At 40.0% G+C, this 17786-nt stretch overlaps 1 long non-coding RNA gene across 3 annotated transcripts in view; it reads right to left on the bottom strand.

The window, feature by feature from the left end:
* Positions 1-17786, bottom strand: part of LOC143657695 (uncharacterized) — a 31019-nt gene that overhangs the window by 7733 nt on the left and 5500 nt on the right. The window contains exon 2 of one of the 3 annotated variants that reach the window (XR_013162952.1): positions 10250-10504. The exons of the other annotated variants lie outside the window; for them this stretch is intronic. This is a non-coding gene — a long non-coding RNA (uncharacterized LOC143657695). The remainder of the gene's footprint in view (positions 1-10249; positions 10505-17786) is intronic. 3 annotated transcript variants of the gene reach the window in all.

The following is a 17786-nucleotide window of genomic DNA, read 5'->3' as shown; positions in this document are numbered from 1 at the left end:
GTGGTCTGAAAAGCTGTCTTTAAAAGAAAAATACACATTATTATAGTTAGTAAATTATTATCAAGAATAACAACTTAAGACTTAATATTTGTCACATTTTCAGATTTAAAGAAATGTCTCTTTGAACTCATAATGTAGCACCAAAAACAAGAAAAAACTATCAAGTAAAAGGCTAGCAGAAAAATTGTGAGGCCAAAATTGGTAAAATATGGCATTTCAGAGAGAATCTGGGTGTCAAAAAATAATTGAAGAATGTTTATTCACTAAGGATCACTGTTTTATTTACCCAAAATGAAATATGGATATAACATATGTCAACTCCCAAATCTGTTGAATTAAACATGCTCAAAAATCTACTTAAGAAAAAATAGATGCTGAACTATTTATCTGATGTATTAATGTTACAGTCTGACACTGCACATGTCCCACTGAAAGCAAACTAAAAACCTACCCTGAAGGTGCCAGACTTAGAAACATATGGCACATTCAAATAACTACAGCTCGGTTATTTGCAGGTAGTGAAAATCTATTTGAGAGTCTACTTATAGCTTGATAAGAAAAGCCACCATATGTTTACATTTAGGAGTTTACAGGAAAAAGAAAATTTAAATTTATTTACAGTATAGAGGAAGAGGTATTACCTGCATTTTTGAAATGTGGGGCTCTTACGGAGACTGGAGGGAATTCTTTTAATAGATTTCTTTAGAAAGGGTTGGCAGCAGAGGGGGAAAAACTTTGTGGAGTTTTTAAATATTTAATACCTACTGCTGCTCTGCAGCTTGAGGAAAACATGGGTTCTTTATTGGCAAATATTTCAGAGCTTATCTCAACTTGTGTAGAATTTAAAAAGTGTTTAATATTCCTAAACTGTAGAGCTAGATGAGAAAAACAACAGCTTGGGGCAATTAGGTAATTTTCTCTTTGCAAAATTAAAAAAACTAAAAATAAAAACACTAACATCGTGGATTTTCACAGCTAAGAAAATGTTCTTGTTTTTAGGGTTTTAATTCATTAGCTTTTAAGTAATATATTGGTTGTCCAATGTACACAGATTATTTGAATGAAGAAGTTTGGGTGAGTCAAATAATTATGTGTCCTCTGCTTTTAACAGTGAAAAATTTCAGTAGATAATCATAGCTGTTTCTCAAAAAATAAAGTGACAGATCTTTTTGTCTTAGAGTTAGATTCAGTATTATATGAGGATAGAAACAGAGGTGATTATAACAGGGTAATTGTAGATACGTTTAAAAAACATCTGCTGGAAAATCTCCCTTATACGCCTTGCTACAGATTTTGAGATTTTGAACCAATTGTATTATTAACCTCATTAAATTAGGTCACTAATAAAATAATGCACATTATCAGAAAAATGAAGCATATTATTTATTTTTGATCCTTTGAATGTGTATGTAAACTCAGATTATTTATAATGTAACTGATCAATCATCATAAGGGATTCAAAACAACAGGTAGTAGCAGGCACAAAGAGGAAATTTCTAAATTTAAGGCATTTTTTTAAAGTAGATATTCTGTTCCCTAAATCCAGTGGTGGCACTGGTCGGCAGCATGGGCTCTGGAGCTGGACGATGTGGGTGCAAATCCTTTTTCTACTACATAACATCTGTGTCTGAGTGGCGAGTCAATTAAACTCACCTTGGCCCAAGTTCTTCATCTTTAAAGTAGAGGGAAAACCACATTTTATCTAAGTGAGTCTGGTCCCTGGCTAGCTGCTATAAACAAAAAGGGACATAAATATCCTCGTCCCCAAGGACAGGATGTGCACAGCGGTCACTGACCGTGGTTTTTGATTAGCAAATTCGGATCACTGGGCCCTGGGTCTGAGGGCAGCTATTCTTTCAACCTGCTCTGGACAAAGGCGATGGCAGCCATTGCTTCAGCTGTCCCCAGACAGTGGTAGAGGCAGTGGGGAGTTAAAGGGCCAGAACTTCCTCAGGGCTGCCAAGGACAGCTAGCTGAAGGGCAGCATTTGAGGAAAGGCCAGGAAAGTTCAGCTCTGGGGAGCCATAGGAGATGTTTTTGTGCCTTTCCTTACCACCACTGGACACTTTGGTGCCAGTCAGTGCCTCCTTAGTGGGTCCCTGGCCCTGTTTTGGCTAAGAAAGACCAAATTAGGAAAGTCCTCCCCAGGATGACCATCCTCCTAGAATTTTCCCTCTAGGAAAAAGCAGCATGAGACAATGAAATGAGCGTACAAAACTTTAGTGGTAGACAGTCTGGGACAAAAACCTGATGGCTTCAGATACCCGGGAGAGGGTTTGTCCCAAGGAAACAGAAAGGATAACCAATGGGGGAGAAGAGAATGTGGACATACCGAAAAAAAGCCTTTATAAATTTATCTTAAAAATGCTTAGGAAATGAAGGAAAATACACAGAAAGAACTACAAGATATCAGAAAATCAATTAATGACCAGTAGAAGAGTCTAACTAGGTAGAGATGTTAAAAAGGAACAGAACAGAACTACTGGAGTTGAAGACCACAATATCTGAAATGAAAAATGACCAGGAAGTTTTCAAGAGCAGAATGGAGCTAGCAGAAGAAAGAATCAAGCTGAGGAGGAGAAATAAAAATGAAATATTAGAAGTGAAAATAGCCTAAGACACCTCTGGGGCATGATCAAGCTCACTAATCTTCATGCCATTGGAGTCTCAGAAGGAGAAAAGAGAAAGAGGCAGAAGGAATAGTCAAAGAAATAACGTCAGAGAACTTCCAAAACCTAGCAAAAGATGTGAATATGCACATCTAAGAAGCTCGGAGAACATCAAAACAGGATAAACATGAAAAATAACCCCCATCATAAACTGATTACACCATCAAATGCAAAGACAAGGAGAAAGTTCTGAAAGGTGCAAGAGAAAAACAGCATGTTGCATACAAGGGATGCCAGTAAGACTGAGTGCTGATTTCTCATTAGAAACCATGGAAGAAAGAAGCCATCAGGTTGAAATGCTTAAAGTGCTGAAGAAAAAAAAACTGCCATCCAAGAATTTGATATCCAGTGAAACTCCCTTTCAAGAATGAGGGAGAGATTAAGACATTCCTAGAAAAGCAAAAACTGGAGCACATCACCACTGGGTCTGCCCTACAAGCACCACTTAAGGAAGTCCTTCAGACTGAATTAAAAGTACACTAAACCATGCTTCAAAGAAATAAAGACCTGTAATAAAGGCAACCATTTGGGTAATTATAAATGCCAGAATTATTGTATTGTATTGCTTGGTATACAACCCTACTTCTTACTTATGTCAGGTGTTGAAATGCAAATGCAGAAAAAGTAATGATATATCTAGGTTTTTGGACATACAAAATACAAAGATATAAGTGGTGAAAGTAAAACAAAAAAGGTGGAGGAACAAAGGGGTATAGGAAAGTATACGTGCATGCTATGGAAGTTGTTGGATCAAACCAAATATAGTAGACACACACATACATGTACACACACACACACACACACACACACACACACACCCAGGACATTAGATTTTAACCCGATGGTAAGTACAAGAAATATAAATGAAAACTATATCCAGAGAGAAATGAAAAGCCACTCACGTGATAAAGCACAAGAAAACAATTAATATAAAAATAGACTTTAACATAAAAAAGGTATAATATAAAAGGTGTATTAAGTTGTTAAAACTGCTGGAGTACAATGTACTAGAAATGAACTAGCTTTTATAAAGAGAATTTATTAAGTTGCAAGTTTACAGTTCTAAAGCTATAAAAACATATAAACTAAGGCATCCAGGTAAAGATACCGTGATTCAAGAAAGGCTGATGGGTCCAAAACAACTCTGTCAGATTGGAAGGCACACGGCTGGCATCTGCTGGAGTCTTTGACTTCTTGTTTCAAACAAGTTTCCAGGGGGCATTTTCTTTCTTCATCTCCAAATGTCTCTGGCTTTGTGAGCTCTCTAGCTTATTCCAAAATGGTTCCCTCTGAAAGGACTCCAGTAAGCAACCACACCTTGAATGGGTGGAGACACATCTCCATGGAAACCATCTAATCAAAAGGTCTCACCCACAAATGGGTGGGTCACATCTCCATGGAAACAGCTTAATCAAAAAGATCCCACCCAACAATATTTAATCAGGATTAAAGAACATGGCTTTTCTGGGATGCACAATACTTTCAAACTGGCACAAAGGTCAAATAGCAAAATGACTGAAAAAGACCTAAATTATTAGCAGTGACTTTAAATGTGAATGGATTAAACTCTCCAGTCAAAAGGCAGGGATTGGCATAATGGATAGAAAACCATGATCCAACTGTATGCTATATGCAAGAAACTCACCATTTTAGTTTGCTAAAGCTGTCAGAATGCAATACACCAGATATTGATTGCCTTTTATAAAGGGGATTTATTTAGTTACAAATTTGCAGTTCTTCAGAGGAAATGAGCTAACTTTCATCTGGGCTCCTCTGTCACATGGGAAGGCACAGGGCTATGCCTGCTGGTCTTCTCTTCTGCCTTCTGGTTTCAAATGACTTTCCCTTGGGCGTTGTCTCTGTGCATCTCCAAACATCTAGGTCTACACTGGCTCTGAGCTCTGAGCTGTACTGTGCTGAGCTGCCTCTCTCTCTTCTGACTTCTCTTTTTAAGCCTCCAGCTGATCAAATTAAAATATCAATCATTGTAGAAGTCACTTCTCTTGGCCAACTGCAGATGTAATCAGCCATAGATAAATTTCACATCTGATGATTTAAGTCCACAGCAACAGAACAACTTGGAACCATCACCTGGCTGAGTTGACATCTGAACCTACTACTATAATCACCTTAATGTCAAAATTACAAGTAGGTTGAAAATGAGAAGATGGAAAAATATACCAAAAGAGAGCTGGGTGTCTATACTAATATCAGATAAAATAGACTCTAAGTAACAAACAGTTACAAGAGTCAAAGATTGTCATGATACGCTAATAAAGGGGAGAATTCAACAGCAAGATGTAACAATTATAAATATATATTCCCCTAACAGCAGAGCCTCAAAATATATGAAGCAAACACTGACAGATTTGAAAGGAGACATGAACAATTCTACATTAACAGTAGGATAATTTAACACACCACTCTCAAAACTGGATTGAGCATCTGGTCAGAAGATCAGCGAGGAGTAGAGGACTTGGATGATACACTAAAGCAACTAGACCTACTGACATGTACAGAACTCTGCACCCAATGAAGACAGAACATTTCTCAAGGGCACATGGATCATTCTTCAGGATAGACCAATGTAGGGTCATAAAACCAGTCTCAATAAATTCGGAGATACTAAAATCATACAATGTACAGTCTGACTGCAGTGGAATGAAGCTAGACATGAATAAGAGAGGGAGAAAGGGAAATTCACATATATGTGGAAATTAAACAATATACTCTCAACAACCAGTGGGTTAGGGAGGAAATCAGAAGCAAAATTAGTAAATAGCCTTGAATTTAATGAAAAGGAAAATATAACATACCAAAACTATGGGATTCAGTGAAGACAGTGCTGTGAAGGAAATTCATACGTCTAAATGCTTAGATGAAAAAAGATGAGACCTCAAATCAGAGCCCTCACCTGCTGAAGAAGAGGAGAGATGCCCTCACTAACTTTACAAGGTCAAAATCACCCACATACCAAAGCCAGATAAGGATACCACAAGAAAAGAGAACTAGAGACCGATATTTCCCATAATACAGATGCAAAAATCCTCAACAAAATACTAGCAAACCGAATTCAACAAACTGTTAGAAGAATTATGCACCATGGTCAAGTGGGGTTTATCCCAGGTATGCAAGGTAGCTTCAACATATCAAAATCAATTACTATAATACACATCAACAGAGTGAAGAAAATTAAAAACACACAATCATTTCAATCAATACAGAAAAGGCATTTGACAAAATATACATCCTATTTTTGAAAAAAAATTTTTATAATAAGGAGAGAAGAAAACTTTCTCAATATGGTAAAGGGCATATATGGAAAGTGCACAGCTTACATTCTATTTAATGGTGAAAAATGGAAAGACTGTTCCTCTAAGAACAGAAACAAGACAAGGATACCCGCTGTCACGATTGTTACTCAGCATTATACTGGATGTTCTTGCCAGATCAATTAGACAAGAAAAAGAAATAAAAGCCATCCAAATTAGAAAGAAAAATGTAAAACTTTCCCTATTTGCAGATGAAATGAGCTGATATACAGGAAACCCTGAAAAATCTTCAACAAAGCTCCTAAAGCTAATAAATGAATTCAGCCAAGGGGCAGAGTACAAGATCAAAACCCCCAAATCAGTAGTGTTTCTATATACAAGCAATGAACATTCAGAACAATAACTCAAGGCAGAAAATTCCATTCACAGTAGCAACTTAAAGAATAAAATATATAGGAATAAATCTAATCAATGATGTAAAGGATTTGTAGACAAAAAATTACAAAACACTAAAATAAATCAAAGAAGATATAAATAAATGGATGGATATTATGTTTTCATGGATTGGAAGACTAAATATCATTAAAATGCCAATACCAGAGCAATATACAGACTCAACACAATCCCAGTCCTAATTCTAACAGCCTTCTTTGTGGAAATGGAAAAGTCAATAATCAAGCTTGTGTGCAGGGGTGAGGAGCACTGCCCACCTGCAGCCATCATGAAAAAGGAGAATGAATTTGGAGGACTCACACTTCCGAATCTTAAAACTCATTACAAAGGCACAGTTTTCAAAATAGCATGGTACTGGCACAAGGACACATATATATAGACCAATAAAATACAATTGAGAGCTTAGAAATCAGCCCACACATGTATGGGCAAATGATTTGAAAAGGTGGCAAAGACTTTTCAATTGGGAAAGAAAAGTCTATTTTGCAAATGGTCCTGGGAAAACAGGGTTTCCATTAGCAAAATGGAAAAAGGACCCCTTCCTCATACCTTACACAAAAATCAACTTAAAATAAATCAGAGAGCAAAATGTAAGTGCTAGAACTCTCTCATTCCTAGAAGAATACATAAGGAAGCATCTTCAGGGCCTTGTGTGATGCAATGGTTTCTTATACTTTAAACCCAAAGCACAAGCAACAAAAGAAAAAAATAGATATATGAGACCTCATCAAAGTAAAAAATTTTGTTCCTGAAAACATTTTATAATGAAAGCAAAAAGATGATCTATGCAATGGGAGAACATAATTGGAAAGCATACGCTTATTTCCCTAATGCTGCCAGAATGCAGTATATCACAAATGAGTTGGCTTTTTCATAAGGGATTCATTACGTGATACGTTTACAATTCTGAGGCCAAAAACTATCCAAACTAAGGCTTCCAGGGAAAGATACCTTGACTCAGAAAGTCCGATGGTGTCCGGAATCCCCCTGGCATGTGCTGGTGTCAGCTGGTCCTCTGGCTTCTAGTTTCAGACAGCTTCCCCGGAGCGCTTTCTTCCTACATCCCCAGACATCTCTGTCTGGGTCAGCACTGAGCTCTTTCCCTCTTGTGAGCTCTCTTAAAGACTCCAATAAAGTAATTAAGACCCCCTTGAATAGACAGGGTCACATCTCCATCTAATCAAAGGGCCAGTACACAATTGGCTATATCACATCTCCATGGAAACAGTGTGATCAAAAGTTTCTACCCTAAATGACAGGTCTACCCCCAACCAGATTGGATTAGGAAAAAGAACATGGCTCTTCTGGGGTACATAACATCTTCAAACCAGCATAACACATATCTCATAAAGGATTAATATCCAGTACACAGAGAGAAATCCTTCAATTTAACAACAAAAAAACACAGAGCCAAATTGAAAAATGGGCAAAGATTTGGACAGAATTTCTACAGAGAAGGTATACAAATGGCCAGAAAGCACATGAAAAGGCATTCAACATCATTAACCATGAGGGAAATGCAAATCAAAACCACAACAATATATCATCTCACACCCACGAGAATGGCTGCTATTATAAAACTGGAAAATGGTAGTGTTGGAGAGGATGCAGAGAAATCTGAGACTCATTCCTTGTTGGTGGCAATGGAAAATGGTGTCGTTGCTCTGGAAAACAGTGTGGTGGTTCTTCAGAAAGCTCAGTATAGAATTATAATAGGACCTTGCAATCCCATCTCTTGGTACATAACCAAAGGAACTGAAAGCAGGGCTCAAACAGATATTTGCACATCAGTGTTCTCAGCAGCACTATTGACAATTGCCAAAAGATGGAAGCAACCCAAGTGTCTGTCAGTCAATAAATGGATAAATAAAATGTGGTATATACATACAATGGAATATTACTCAGCTATAAGAAGGAACGAAGTCCTCACACAGGATGAACCCTGAGGACATCATATTGAGTGAAATAAGCCGTATAGTACAGGACAAATATTGTATGATTTCTCTGATTTGGAACAATTAGAAAAGAAAGCTCATGGATCAGAATCCAGGATATAGTGTACCAAGGGGTAGGGTGGGGATGGCGAACGGGAAATTAAGGCTTAAAATGTGCAGGTTCCTATTTGAATGAGGGAAATGTTTTGGTAATGGGTGGTGGTGATGGTGGCACAGCATTATTAATACAATTAGCATCACTGAATATGAATATGATTGAATATGTTTAAAAGGGGAAAAGTTAGATGGTGTTTATAGTAACAGAATAAAAATTGAAAACCTAAAGCCGTGGCTCTCTACCATGCAAACAGCGAGCCCTACGTTAAACCACAGGCTTTCATGAATGGTGCAATTACAAAGATGTGCCCCCATCCACTGTAACAATGTGGGGAGTGGTGCATGGGAATCCTGAATTCTATGCATGATTGCTCTGTAAACCCAAACTTCTCTAATCAAGGAAAAAACAATATTTCAAAAATTAATAGATTAAATGCAAATGAACATGGTTTGTAAATATAAGGTACTAAATGAAATGTGACTACAATTATGACTATGCATAGACAACAGATAAAATACAATGACATTTATGTCCCAAGAGGTATAAGCATGTGTTGAGCCAATGCAAAAAAAAAAAGCAGTGATAAATTCTGAGAGATGCAGAGAAGGGTTTGTAAAGGAAGTGGCATTTGAACCAATCACTGAAGAATAGAAAGCATTCTGTAAGATGAAGTGTTCTTACAAAGCTGTGTGCAAATCCCAAAGATATGAAAGCATCTGGCACAAGCCAGTCTTGTCTAACTGTCTGATATGACCAGAGTTCACAGTAAAGGAGAAAGTGCCTGGACATGAGGCCAGAAAGTGGCTGAAAAGCTGGTCATGTTGCTGACTAAATAAAGACAGGCTTCCTCCTTTAAGAAATTGAATTTCACCAGAGGTTTCTAAGCAGGCTAGTGCTATGAGAGAATCTGAACAGTATTGTAGAAATACGCCCTGTGTGGCATATTGCATTATGTGCCTCAGGGCAAAGCATGTTCGTTCTCTCAACTTTATTCCTTTGGGTGTGAACCCCTGGTAAACAGGACTTCTTGGAGAAGTTATATCTAGATGAGATGTGGCCAACTGAATTAGGATGTATGAATCCTTTTTCTGGAGGCCTTATAAGAGAGAAGACAATGAGAAGGGGCAGGAAGACTTAGGTCAAGAGAACTTGGAAGCAAAAGGAGAGCACATCGCCCACGTGACTGGGGAAGCCACCGACCCCAGGACTGCTAGCCGGCCAGCATGCTGCGGACCTGGATGAGTGCAAGCCTCTCGCCTATGAGATTCAGCCAATAAATCCTCAGTTTTGAAGCCAACCTATTGTATGACATTTGTCATAGAAGCCGAGAAACTAAGACACTCAGGTAGTAATCTAGAGGAAAGATTGTAGGTAGAAAAGAAAACTCATCTGTCTAGGAGAGAAATGATCAAGTCCTGATGTGCCGTCTGTTGAAGTCAGAGAACTAGGGACAGGCTTGGAAAGCACATCAGAGCAGAACTACAATTTTAGGTGCCTTACTATGTAGCACAAATATTATTTCATGCAATTCTTCCAAATACATAAAAACACTCAGAGAGTACACTGTTTATGATAACACAGGTGGGGAATAAAACTTAGATCTTCTTGACTGCAAAGTCCAATAATTTTTGCTCTCCAATTTTTGTAGTTTGCTAGCTGCCAGAATGTGATATACTTGAAACATAACAGTTTTTAAAAAGGGGAATTTATTAAGTGCAAGTTTACAGTTCTAAAGCTATGAAAATGTCCCAGTTAAAATAAGGATATAAAAATGTCTAATCTAAGGCATCCAGGGAAAGATACCTTGGTTCAAGAAGGCCAGTGACATTCAGGGTTTCTCTCTCAACTGGAAAGGCACATGGCGAGCATGGTGACATCTGCTAGCTTCCTTTCCAGGCCTCCTGCTTTGTGAAGCTCCCCCGGGTGCATTTTCCTTCATCTCCAAAAGTCTCTGGCTGCGTGGGCTCCTGTGGTTCTCATGGCTCTCTCATCGTGTGGCTCTGTTGCTCTCTCAAAAATGCTTCCTCCTTTAAAGGATTCCAGTAAACTAATCAAGACCTGTGTGGAATGGGTGGAGCCACATCACCATCTAATCAAAAGTTAACACACAAAATTGGGTGAGTCACATTTCCATGGAGATAATCTAATAAAAAAATTTCAACCTACGTTATTGAATAGGTGTTAAAAGAAACTGTTGCTCCTACAAGATTGGATCAAGATTAAAGCATGGCTTTTCTAGAGTACATAACCCTCTGAAACCAGCACACCAGTCTTGCTTACCAATTTGCAAAATAAGGGAAACAAAAGCCAAGTTCACCAAAATGCAAAAGTAATATAATTTTTGTTATTGTTCATTCAGTTTACCTCTGGAAATCACGTGAATCTTTATCAAGCACAAATAATTTAATTAGAGTACATTTATTAAATTAGCAGAACTTTTTAAGAAACCGAGGATGGTTAGGTAAGGCTTTATTATGTGAGATAAAAATATCACTAGTCAGATGTGATGCCACGATGAGAATTCCCAAGTTAGCCCATGAATTATAGGAGTGGGCTGAGAAAGGAAAGTTCCGAAAGGAGAATGTTGGTAGAAGGATGACAAAGGGTGAGAGGCCAGGCTGTAGGATAATTCCTGAATAATTTTTAGCCCCAGAAAAGAAATAGCATGAAAATAATCTTCAAAGTATGAAAATTGCTGCCAGTTAGAGGAGGTAGCAGTAAAGAAGGGCAGCTTCTGACTCACAAAAAGAAAATATTCTCTATTATAGAGCTATCCAGCTATGAAATGGGTTCATTCATGGGGTAATGATCTCTAAATCTGGAATATTTCAACATTTTTCAAACATTGAAAAAATATTAATTCAGGGTGCACAGGTGGTTCAGTGGGAGAATGCTCACCTTCCATGCGGAGACCCAGGTTCGATTCCAGACTATGCACCACCCACAAAAAATATTAATTGAGCAACTAAAATGTTGCCAATCACTGTGCTAGGCATTCAGGAGCAACTGTGAACAAGGCAGGCCGTCAGGCACGATTATAGAAGGGGATTCTGCACGGTTCATTTTATTAGCCGACCAATGTGCTGGCTGGAATCTGTTGTGTACCCCAGGAAAGGCTCTTTTAACCCAATCTTGTGGGTACAGACCTATTGTAGGTAGGACCTTTTGATGAGGTTGTTTCCATGGAGATGGGACCCGCCCAATTCAAGGTAGGTTTTTTTTTTTTTTTTTTTTTTTGGCATGGGCAGGCACCGGGAACTGAACCCACAAGGTGGGTCTTAATCCTTTACTGGGGACTTTGAAGAGAGCTCATGGAGGGAGAGAGCTCAGGAGGAACCGCCTCCAGAGGCAAGACCCACAGGAGCTGAGAGAGCCACTGGGAAACCCACCCAGGAGAGGGGGTGACAGATGCCCCCACATGTCCACGTGACTGGGAAACCTGGACACCAATGCATTCCCTTCTACCTTTCCCCTGATGCCTTAATTTGGACATTTTCATGGCCATGGAACTGTGACTGTGCAGCTAACACACCCCATTGAAAAAGCCAACCGATTTGGGGTACAGTACTTTCTGGCAGCTTTAGCAAACGGCAACAGCCATTATACAGTGTTCAGTAAATTCCAGGCCCTGTGTGAAATGTTCAACAAATACTAATTCATGTAATACCAACAACAACCTAAAGATGTGGAAATTGAGGCCCAGAAAGGAAACTGGCCAAGGTCACACCCACCACTAGTGAGCATGAGCCTGGGACACAGAGGCAGGGTCTGTCTCCAGGGCCAGTGTCCCCCTGCCACTGCCTCAGGGCCTTCCCCCCAGCTGATCCCCAACACCGCCCCCTTGTCTCAGCCTGAAAGTGAGTTGACAGCAGAGCAGGGCATGCCGCGGAGCCCCAGGCTGCCCAGTCAACGTCAGGACGACTGGCCTCCACAAAGCCAGCAGACCCGGCACTGCTGCAAAGTGTTTCCTATTTTACTTACCCCTCGGATATAAAGATGTCTGATTGCCTATGGGAGACGAAGTTTGGACATCGATTTTGTAACACAAAAAAATATCTGAAAGGAACTGCACAAACTGAGTAGATTTATTTTTGGGTCCAGGAAGGGGAGAACGAGTGTGTGGTGGTGGGGAACAGGATTTTTACATTTTAGAGTGCTACGCTATTTGCTTTTTTATGAGCATACTTTACTTTCCTAATTAGAGTCCTGCAAGAGATTTATGGGAGTGAAACTCTGTTATAAAACAATGCAAGAATGTCTTTCATCTTCTGTCCATCCAGATACAAAGGCGGCAATTTGGAATTTTGTACAATATTCATGTATCCTCCTCTAATGTACATAATTTAAAGAATGTTAGAGCTAACAGAGCAAACATAACCTATCATCTCACCACCTTACTGTGCAGATGAGGAGACTGAAGACACGGAAGTTTGTGAAACTTAGTTTAGAAAGTAAACTGATTCCATTAAAATGCACACAGAAGTCATTGAAACCATAAAACCCTGCACAAATACAAGCTTTGCAATGATTCATGTCTGAACCAGCACTACAACTAAATTTCTCTCATTGACAGGTCATTGCTCCTGTTACCTTCTCATAAAACGCGTTTGGGGTCTCCTGATGTGCAATTCACCTGGATATTGGAGGTTGGGGGGCTGGGACCTGGCCAGCCTACTTTTTCTGAGTCTTGCTTGCCTCATCTTCAAATGGGCATAATAATACCTAGAACATAGTGTTATAGTGAAGAGGAAATGAGAGAAAAGTACACAAAGCACACAGCCTGGAATACAGTTAGCATACAAGAAGTGTTGCTCTAATTACTTTCATGATTATGAGTACCAAATCACGTAGGAATAACCACCCCTCAATTCTCATGGACACATTATTTTTCCCTCTCGTCAAAGAAGTTCTATCCTGATGGAGTTGAGAAGATGAGATTTAAAGGCTGACAAACCTGGGTGCGAACACCAAAAATGTCACTTACTAACTGGGGGAACTTAAGAAAGTTATTTAGATTGCTAAGTTTCACTCTTCTCTTGGTAAAAAAAAAAAATAGGACAGTGATAATTGTTTTGTGGCATTGTGAGGTTTAAGGCAAAAGTCATGGGAAAATATCAGTCTTCTCTTAGCACTTACTAAAATCCTCATAAACAACAGCTTTCATTAACATGCATCTTATAATATTGAGTCTTCTGAAGCCATCATGGCCCATGTGGAATTGCACAATGTGGAGAAAGAGCCCAAATGCCAGCAAGATTACTGCACCTGGGTGATAAGTTTGCTTAATTTTATTTCCCTATGTTTGTTTTGCTATCTAACTCCTTAACTGCAACCAACTGCATTCAAGTGTAGAAGCAGACAAAAAAGAAACAAAAGTGATGAATCTAGAAATCAATATCCCTCCTGTGGGAAAGGAGGATGGACAGCCCACCTCAGTTTGCCAGGGCCGCTGTAACAAAGTGCCACGGACTAGCTGGCTTAAGCAGCAGCAACCTGTCTCCTGGCGCTGGAGGGTGGAAGTCTGAGTCACAGGGTGCAGGGTATTGCTTCCTCTAAAGGGGACCATCCACTCCAAGCCTTCCCCCTCCTCTAGCAGGAGTTGGCAAGCCTAGTGTGTGTTGGCTCTGGCAGCCTAACTCAATCTCTGCCCCCATCACTCATGCCCACCTCTCTCTGCCTCTGTCTCCCTGTCTGTGTCCAAATGTTCTCTCCTTATAAGGACAATAGTAATCCACCTTAACTCTGTTTGGCCTCATCTTAACTAATATCTTCAAAAATACTATTTACAAATGAGTTCACATTCATAGGAGCAGTGGTTAGGATTTGAACACATCTTTTTTGGAGGATGCAATTCAATTCATAGCAAGCCCATTGCTCAGTTCCAATCTGTGTGCCCAGAGCAGGAGAGGAGAAATAGCCAGAGATCCCTTATTCACTGTCTTGTGTAAGGTGAAAGGATGGAAGCATTGTGTTTTGACCCTAAGGATAATATACAGGACAGTTATGCTCAAAGAAATCATCAGGAGGAGGAGCGCAGTGGAACCCCAAGTGTGGAGCCAAGTGGGGTCATGAATGCATGGTTAGGGATGGAGAGAGAATCTGGGAAGGGGAAAGGAGACAATGGCCTAGGGTTGGAGGCTTTTGATGTTCTCCAGATATGCATGGTCAAGGGTGCCAGGACCCATTTAAAGATATGGGATTGCATAGAAAAGTTTAAAAGCATGGAATAGAAAAGTAAGAAATCAACAGAAGAATCTCTTTTAGTACTCCTTTTGAGTTAATGCTGTGGTCCTCAAAGTGTGATCTCCAGATAAGCAATATCATCATTTCCTAGGAACTTATTAAAATGCAAATTCTCAGTACCACTCAGTACCACTCAGTATCACCCAGATGACAGAATCAGAAATTCTGGAGGAGTGCCCAGCAATCTGTGTTTGGACAGGCTCTCCAGGTCTTCTGTTGCATGCAATTTTAAGAACCACTGAAGGAAAAGAATATTTTCTCATCGTCATTTTTACTTTTTATTCCAATTTATAATGTCTTCATTCCTCTCTATCTGAACCACAAAGAAAGAATGATAAATGGCACACAGGCTAAGAGAGTAGGGACAGGCCCATTTTAATAATTCACAACTCTGGTATTAACTCATTTATGTTAAACATGAGCTTTTTAAAATCACGAACACTTTCATGTCATGCATGAGTTTCACAGAAGAATGGGCACATTGTAGTGGAATGAATGACACCTTCAGAACAGTATGGAACAGGGTGCTCTAAGTGGAGAGGGAATGGCACAATGAACGGGGAATGAGATGTCCTGACAGAGCCTTCCATCACCAGAAGCTCCTGCCAGCTGTCTGGCCCACATCACCGAAGGGCATTATTCGCCAAAGCCCACCTGATCCTGCACACACAGGGAAATGCTAAACACTGCGGAAGTTTTGCTGCAGCCCCACTTATTGCAAACCAGAAAAATACACCGTCAGGAAAACGTTCAGAGTAGAAGTAAATAGCAAACAAGCAAATGAACAGAAGGCTGGGTATTTACCTTGGAAGGACAGACATTCACCGTGGATAGGCACTGGGAAGAATTTTTCTGCATATTTTGCCTTACCCATCCCCTATCGGACAACTCTTCAACTGTAGTATGCTCTGCAAGTATTCCAGTGCTAAGAAGATTTACTTAAAATGTGTTCAGCTGAAAATGGGCATTTTTAACTAATCTCACGCTTTAGTGAGCCTCTTTCTCACAGAGTTACTGAGGCCCTTGGTAAGGTGCTAATGAGAAACACCAGCGTGGCCACCAAAATCTCAATCATGCCACATTCACTGTGCATTCCACGAAGGCCTGTGGATGGTCAGACTCAAAGGGATCTGAAAATATAAAGTTATTCCACTGCATTCTGAAGATATGTTGCCTCTCTTTCACCGTCATGGCCCTTTTAAAAGTTAGTCTATAAAGTTTTCATGGAGTCTTCAAAGCGTTAAAGTGTAGGGAATGGGATGGAATGGACTGAAATGAAAATATGTTATTGCAGTTATGCCAATGGCACAACTAAAATTTAAAGCAAAGAACTAAGAATCAGGGAGAGAAATATTGGGGAAAATACTTTTCAGAAGTGTTAAATACAAATTATTAAATACAGAGGAAGCAATTGGATGTTCTATTACCCACTGGACAGTCTTGGTAAGGAGGTAGACGGATAGTCAGGAGAAGGTGTGGGGCTCTGGGTGGGATAAGTAATTTTTGCAGGACCCCCTGTTTACAAATGGCACATTAGCTTCTTGGCTGGGACAAGGGCTCCTGGAGTTCCCAGTCTCTCCCAGTAAAGCTGGAGCTGAATGGCCACTGTTGGGCTGGGCAGATTTGGTGTTGGATGGGAAGAGGAGTAAGAGGTCAAGTGTAAGGCACCTGGAAAGGCAAAATTATATAGAGGGAAGGCAGCTGGCCACAGCGATACTAATACAGAAAAAGTCCAGTCACTTAGCTTGCAAACTCTCTCAGCCCCTACCTGAGTGGTAACCTCAGGAGCCTAAGCTTCAAACAAAAGTGTTCCCTTGATAGGAAGTAGAATCAGCTACATCAGAGCTGCCAAGTCTGCAGCTCCCAGATCCTGCCCAAAGCCCATGTTTTGTGGGTGTTGAGTACATGTTTTGAAAGAGAATAGCCTGGAAGGTCAATGAAAGGTCATGACATATTAGCATCACAACCTCTTTTTCAGACTCTTCTTTTTTTTCAAACCTGGTTTCCTTTGATGACAGGAAGACACTTCTGATTTCTCAGAAGATTCCTAACCACTCTTGTTTTAAAAACTCCCTCCAACAGTTCAGAGCAAGGAGAGAAAGTGCATGACTTTGAGTCCCCGTTTGGTCTTCAGGCGCTCATTTGTTTTGCTGTGTGGATGAACCTTTCTGGTTCAATTTCATAGCTTTAACAACAAGAAAAATGTCAAGCACACAGCCTTGTACATCTCTACTGACCTACAGGCCTGCATATGCAACTGTCTCTTAGGTATCCCCACTGCCAGAGTCCTCAGGTAGTCCAGACCAAACATTTTATTTGTATCTCTCACCATGCTGATGCTACCACCATTTTCCAGTCCTCCAATCCAGAAGATGAAATCTTCCTGGACTTCTCTTTTCACTCAGTTTAGGCCTCCTGCCCAGTTGATACTTCTGGAAAGGAACCCTCCACCCCTGCTATCCCTGGCTCCCCTCAGTCTCAGCACTTCTCATCTGGATTACGGGAGCCACAGTAGCTTCCCAGTGGGTCGCCCTGGCTCCAGTCTTGCAGTCTTCATCACCTCTGCCCAGGAGACTATTTTATCTTCTTACTCTCACTGGAAAGGAGGAACTGGAAAGGGGTGGAGAGATGGGTGGAGGTGATTTGATATTTGGAAATGGGAAAAGAAACAATTGGGGTTAACTGGGGTCCTTGTTCTTTCACTTTAAACCCATTCTTTCATTCTACTGATTACTTCACCCAGAATGTTATCAGAAGCCAGTCAAATCAATGTCGCCATTCTTTCCCAAAATGTCTAGTGGGTTATCTGTTAGGAACTATTGAGAACATCAGGGGAGTCATCTTTTTACTTTATTTTAGACCTACGTGTATTGCTGGGTATGCATAAAATTCTGCTCTAAGAGTTGCATGCCAGAGCAGGACATTTTTTTCTTTTTTTTTTGGGCCGCCACTGGGAGCCAGAGCAAAACTTTAAAAACAGCAAAAGCACTTTCTGTTTTGATAAATGCAGCCTCGCTCTCTTAGTTGATCCCAGCTGGCAGACATGGTGATCTCATAAATGAATGTGTGGCGATGTTGTTATGCAGGCCACTTGTGT

The sequence above is a fragment of the Tamandua tetradactyla genome, chromosome 15 (assembly GCF_023851605.1).
Source record: "Tamandua tetradactyla isolate mTamTet1 chromosome 15, mTamTet1.pri, whole genome shotgun sequence".
Taxonomy (NCBI): domain Eukaryota; kingdom Metazoa; phylum Chordata; class Mammalia; order Pilosa; family Myrmecophagidae; genus Tamandua; species Tamandua tetradactyla.
The sequence above is the reverse complement of the archived record's forward strand: the minus strand, read 5'-3'. Positions and strand labels throughout refer to the sequence as shown.